Consider the following 6,881-nt stretch of genomic DNA (forward strand, 5'->3'; position numbering starts at 1 on the left):
ATGATTTTTACTGTCAGTCTTCCATGCTTCCTCTGGCTGCCCAGGTGATCGTTTTACTTTCTTGAAGAGGCAAACCTCCTCCACCTTTTATAATTTATTGATGGTTTAGAAGTTTTAGCATTTTATGTCACTGCATGATGTTTTTCATTTGATTTGATTTTCGTTTTCTTATTTTTTATTATTTCACTTATTTTATGGTTCTTATGAGAACTTCTAGGACCTCTACATGTTAGAAGGGCCCAACTTCCCTATACAACATCAGTTAGCCGATGTAGTTTGTGCAGTGTGAGTGTAGTTTGTGTGCAAAACTCTCCTTTGGTGATTTTTATACTGTACTTTGTTGTATTGGATTTTGACTGTACAGGGTACTTTGCTTATTTCAACAGGAATTTGACAAGGACTTTGATTTGATCTGGGTTAAGGACTGAAACATGATTGGACTGGACTGGACTAGAAAAATGACCCCCAAAATGACCAGGAAGCCAAATACATCTAAAAATGAACTTGGGACACTTAGCTTTTCTGTATACAGGAAACCAACCCAGTGCAATTTGTATATACATTATTATTCATATCACCACAGTTCCAGTAAAATGTCAGTTATTTCTTCTATGTTCCTTAGAGCACTCAGAATTAGTAGTCCCCAGCATATGGATACGGAAAACACCAAGACATGGAAAATATTTTTAGATCTAAAATATCCCAGTTAGTTTATAAGCCAAGTGTATTTTAAAGCCAGAAAAGCCTTTTTTGTACCTAGATCAACATCACAGAGTCAGCAAAATAAGCCGTACATCACTGTTCCGTATGTGTCAAATCTTAGCTTGGTGAAATCTGCGAGTCATGATTTGGATGTAAACATTGCATTTAGATATACTTCCACCTTAAGATCAATGTTGGTAAAGAATAAATCCATTAGTAACGAAACTGTAGGGGTATACAAAATTCCATGTAGAGACTGTGATTTGGTTTATATTGGTGAAACTGGAAGGGATTTGGACACTCGCATTAACCCTTTAACCGTCGGTGTCATTCCAGAATGACATTGCAAAAACTGGACCAAACCGCGGGTGTCATTCTCGAATGTTTGTGAATATTTTGAATACCACGCGTTTTTTTCGTGCGTCAATTGTTTCAAGGGAGAGTAGCTATTAAGTTCTTTCACTCCAGCCGACCCCCCCTCCCTCCCCCCCCTGGGGCCCCACCTCCCACCCCCTGGGCCCCCCACCCCACCCCGGACCAAACACGCATCAGTATCTGTCCAGCTGTGTGAGTGACAACAGCGCTGATGTGGAAGTGAAGTGCAGGCAATTACAGTGCCTTTTACCTGCCTCAATGAACACAGAGTGGGTGTTTATCGTATGTGCAGTGTTCATATATGTTTATAGTATTATTATCAGAATGAGGTTGGCATTTGGTAATGGTGTGTGAGCGAAAAATAGTGATTACAACACCGCTGATATGGCAGTGAAGTGCGGGCAATTACAGTGCCTTTTACCTGCCTCAGTGAACACAGAGTGGGTATTTATCTTATGTGCAGTGTTCATATATGTTTATAGTATTATTATCAGAATGAGGTTGGCATTTGGTAATGGTATGTGAGCGAAAAATAGTGATTACAACACCGCTGATGTGGCAGTGAAGTGCGGGTAATTACAGTGCCTTTTACCTGCCTCATTGAACACAGAGTGGGTGTTTATCGTATGTGCAGTGTTCATATATGTTTATAGTATTATTATCAGAATGAGGTTGGCATTTGGTAATGGTGTATGAGCGAAGGTAATGGTGTGTGAGCGAAAAATAGTGATTTTAGATCGCTCACTTCTAATGGCACTGCCCATCCAGTGATAGTCAACGAAATCATGAAACCTACATCATTGCAAAGCCGAAGGTTAGTACTTTCTAATGGTACCTTATTTTTCGCTCTAGATTTATTCTGTGCAGAGTTATAAAGGTTTAAAGTTTGTTTACATTTTGGTCGAAACCCCCGCGGAAGAGGACAGTCGGGGCAAAACAACGCCCGCGGTTAAAGGGTTAAGGAACACAAGTATGCTTGTAAGATAGGCAACATAAATACCGCAGTGTACGTTCACTCTTCGGAAAACGACCATAGAATCGACTGGAATTCTAGCCAAATATTGTACAAATGTAGTAACTATAAGAAACGTAGGATTGTGGAAGCTGTATGTATAGAGAGATATAATAATTTTAACCATAGTGAAGGAATGTATAAATTAGATCCAGTGATGAGAGGATTAGTGGCAAGGTCCTTGCCACCCCTTGTAATCCCTCACTCAGGTCGTGGACAGAGTAGAGGGAGAGTCTGGTGAGGTCACATCAGGTGTGGTTGGGAAAACGTGTCCTCACCCCGCACATAAGCAGCTTCTCAGCATTTGTATATACCATGCTTGGTCTGTAGATCCACTGAAGAGGGCGACAGTTGTTGCCGAAACTGTTTGGAATACATCTTTTTTTCGTCTCCCAGTGTGGGTTTTTGTATCCTATGTTGAAGGTTTATCATGAGTCAAACCCCGAGGAGACTTGCCCACGAGTAGCCAATGACAGTGACCAGCCACTGGAAGAAACCGAGGCAGGTGCGGTGATCCCAGCTGATGACCATGATGCCGAGCTCTTAATCGTTCAGTCCCGCCAGGAGACTGTCGAAGATGTCTTACTTAACACTGACTTTGCATTAGGTGACCAGAACTCCATAAGGTCATTGCTCTGTCAGTATGCTGATGTCGTCTCTGACCAACCTAGACTCGCAAAGGTTGAGTGTCACAAAACTGAGTTGACCAGCATAACTCCCATAAAGGTTAAGCCATATTTGATTCCCATGCGACTACTGGACGCAGTAGACAACGAAATTGCCGACATGGAGACTGCAGGTATTATTGAAAAAGTCCTCATCTTACTGTAGTCCAATGGTAGTGGTCCATAAGAAGGATGGTGGAGTCAGGATTTGTGGCGATTATAGGAGGCTAAAAGCAATCACTAAAGTGGATGCTGAGCCAATGGATGACCATACTGTCATCTTCTCCAAGCTGGCAGGGTCACGATATTTCACGAAGCTCGATTTGGAAAGGGGATTCTTTCAGATTCCCCTTCACCCTGAGAGCTGTCAGTTCACTGCCTTTGCTACTCCTAGGGGAGTTGTATCAGTATAAGGTCCTCCCATTTGGACTTACCAATTCCCCAGCAGTATTCAATCGTGCCATGAAACAAGTGCTCCATGGTACTGTAGGAGTAATGTTCGTTGATGATGTCCTCGTTCATTCTGCCACATTGGAGGAGCACCTCAGACTCTTAGAAATTGTCTTCAGTAAACTCCAGTTTCAACATGACTGTGAAGCCTAGCAAATGCAAAATTGTGCACAGTGAGGTGGAGTTCCTCGGACATATTGTTGGCAACAATCACTGCAGGTGTCAGGGTGACAAGATCAGAAAGGTTAGGGAAGCCCCGAAACCCGTGACCAAGAAACAGGTTAGGGCATTCCTCGGCCTAGTGGGGTATTATAGAAGTTTTATTCCCAACTTTGCTCTCGTTGCCCAACCGTTGTACGAGGTGCTTTGGAAACATGCTCCAAATATCAATGAATGGGGAGAAGTACAAGAGAGATCTTTTGCCACCCTCAAGAATATGCTGTGTAAGGAGCCTATCTTGCAGTAGACTGATTCTAATAAATCTTTCGTACTGTGCACTGATGCTTCACAAGATGGAGTAGGTGCCATACTAATGCGAGAATCGGTAGGTGGAATTTTCCCAGTGTCATACCACAGCCGTAATCTAAAAAAAACCCGAGAGGAATAATGCTTGGCCATTGGTTGATGGTGTTAAGAAATATTACTATTATTTATATGGAGCACCATTCATTCTGGAAACCGATGATATGCCACTCACTAGTCTCAGCACGACTAAGACGGCTAATGGAAGACTGACACGCTGGACATTGTAATTGTTGCGAGATACATCAAGGGAAGTGACACTGTAGGCACAGACCTGATGTCTCGCCTGCTAACTGATGACTAACGGGCAACTGTTGTATACTGGGGTCCACAAGACAGGGGTCCTAAGAGATTTGAGTAATCCAAGGACTAGTGTGGCTCCCAGTATCTTGCTCGCAGGTCACATAGGACACATTATGTCTAGAGTCTTTACATACATAGGTACCGTAAGTTAAGGGGAAAGTTCGAGACCCCTGCAGGGGCAATCCAAGGCTGTGTATGAATTACCTTGTGGTGTGTCGAGCTGTGGGCCTCTCTGAGGATTCCCGGAGAATACACATGAGCCACATGAATGTTCACACCCACGTTGGGTGTTAAAATGTGACCTGCCTGAGATTGCGTAGGGATTCTCAGCTTTCTGATGTTAATCGTAAATGCAGAGTTAGGATTAACCAGCAAACCACAAAGGTCCTTTGAGATTCTGTCCTGGGACTACATTTCCTGGTTAATAATGTATCCGTTAAGAAAATAATAGTGTACTTTTTGTAGCATATGTACTGACTACTAGCCAGAGAGAGAAATTGTAATTTAATAAAAATTGTTTGTCGCACTGACACTATTGATGCTCCACCTTGATTAATTTCTCAGGTACAGCTGGCGGATATAACAGTTATGTTGTGCAGACCAGTTGATCATCTGTGCCGAATGCTGCCACCTCTTCTCTTCTGCCTCGTCGTCTCCATTTATTATTAAATTGTATCATATCATTTTACACATAGGTACAGTTACACTGCAACTGTCACTGCAACACCGTGTATTACATACACCACGCTACATAACAATTAGTTGTTAATGTAAATGTAGCGAACTTTTCGTTCAGTTTGACCTGAGTACAGGGTTTTCCACCGTCGTCATATACTTTTCCTTAACCTGGCTTCTATCAACATAAATACGAGGTTTTTACGCTCATTGGCGACAGTGATTTTCTCCTGTAGCAGGATAGTACACACACCACAGTGTGAATCTTGTGTGACTGAGTTACGATGTATCAACTATTCTTAAATTTTCTATGAAAAATTTCATTTTGATGGGGCATAATGTCACAAACTAATTCACAACATTGTATTAATATTGTGTAAGGGAAAGTCTGAATCTTATTGAAATGCGTAAAGTTTCGTTCAGACCGTTAACTGTCTCACTTTTGTGCTCAGATTGTAAAGAGTTTCATAGAACCCTTGTCATTGTTTTATAAGTGACTGTCTTTCTGTATGGACAGTGCATTTCACTGATTAGAAATTTTTGTATAGTTGTCATTTTCACATTACCTCTCGACCGTTGGGCCGTGCCCAGCTACTTACTTGAGTCAGTCGGTGACATGCAGCCACGGGAGGGGGTTTGTTGTGTGAGAGCTGAGAGAGGAGGTCTTCTAGCGCCTAGTCTCCAGATTTCAACGATTCCCCGTATTTCCCCTCCGAGTTTGGTGAGCGGTTGCAGTGAGCAGAGTCAACGAGCAGCAGCCTGCCCTTGCAGAAACGCCCAGTCTTGTGTAGTTTCAGCTCCGTTCCCTTCACTGACCAGTATTTTTGTTCATCTTCTTAACCTTAAGTCTGATTAACTTTTGAATGAGTGAGTGAGTGTATTTCCTTTGTTATTTTAGTTCACGAGTCCTCCTGTGACAGTGACTTCCCCTTTTGAATTTATTTTTGGATTTATGTAATGTAAATTTATTTTATTGTAATCATTAAATTTACAGTTCTTTTCTTTGAGCTCATTTAGCTGTGTTAATGGTGTATAATTTCTCCATATTGAGCTTAATTTAGTTTGCTATTCCCAGTTAATATAAACTTCTTATATTAATCACAGCTGCTATTTAGGCCAGTTCTTTTGTATCAAAACTCACATCCGTTGTGCCAGCCAAACATCAGAGACCTTTAGGTAAGTTTTCTTAATTCACGCCTTGTGTTAGCTGTAGAATTTATGAGTGTGATCCCATAATATTTATTTATATACTGCCTACCAAATACTATGTTCACCCAGCATTCATATGTGATGGTGATATGATAAATACTGTCAGTACCATCATTGTTCCACTCTTTTCATGTTATACAGTACAGTACTATATTCTCCTTCACATCTGTACTATGTTGTGGGTAATGAATTTGTTGAATTTAAGGTACAATAACAGACAATGATGTCGCTTCACATTTTAGTTGAAGTCACAAAACTTGATTATCTAAAAAAAAATTTGGGCTCTGAGTATTGCATTAATGGGGCCATACCACGTTGAGTACACCGCTTCCCGTCCGATCAGCGAAGTTAAGCAACGTTTGGTCTGGTTAGTACTTGGATGGGTGACCGCCTGGGAACACCAGATGCTGTTGGCATAACGTTCTCCCTACGTGTCAAGTGGGGTTGGTGGAGGATTAGTGCCCCTCCCTGTACAAACAATTAACTCTAAGCCCTTGGCCACCCCGTTTGGGATACATGGCGTCTGGCAATGAATGAATGAATGAATGATGATTGTCAGGGGGTAAAGATCACACTTTCTCGGAGGCTAACAATACTAATGATACAGCATTCGTGAGTACATAGTCTCTGCTGTGTACTGTTGAGAAAGTTTATAAAATTCTCATCTTTAGAGAATTGGCGAAGTTATTTCACAGGTCAATTCTTTGTCTTTACTTTCGAGTAATATCAGCTTTTATTCTTAAATTCATATCCCCCGGTGGTTGAGGGTATTCTGAGGGATGAACAGGCTGGTTTTAGAAAGGGACGTGGTTGCAATGATCAGATCTTTATAGTTAGGCATTTGATACAGCAAGTTAATGAAATGAGAGTACCGTTAAGTCTTTGTTTTGTTGATTTTGAAAAGGCTTTTGATAGTGTTTCGAGAGAGACTATGGGGAAGATCATGAGACATTATGGAATACCAGAGG

General features: G+C 41.5%; 1 pseudogene; it reads left to right on the plus strand.

Moving 5' to 3' along the window:
* Positions 1 to 6,210: 6,210 nt before the first annotated feature.
* On the plus strand, positions 6,211 to 6,329 carry LOC145415515 (5S ribosomal RNA; annotated as a pseudogene).
* Positions 6,330 to 6,881: the final 552 nt, after the last annotated feature.

This window comes from Coenobita brevimanus, chromosome 102 (assembly GCF_032717465.1).
Source record: "Coenobita brevimanus isolate Jiangsu-jjx chromosome 102, ASM3271746v2, whole genome shotgun sequence".
In the NCBI taxonomy this organism is placed as follows: Eukaryota; Metazoa; Arthropoda; class Malacostraca; order Decapoda; family Coenobitidae; genus Coenobita; species Coenobita brevimanus.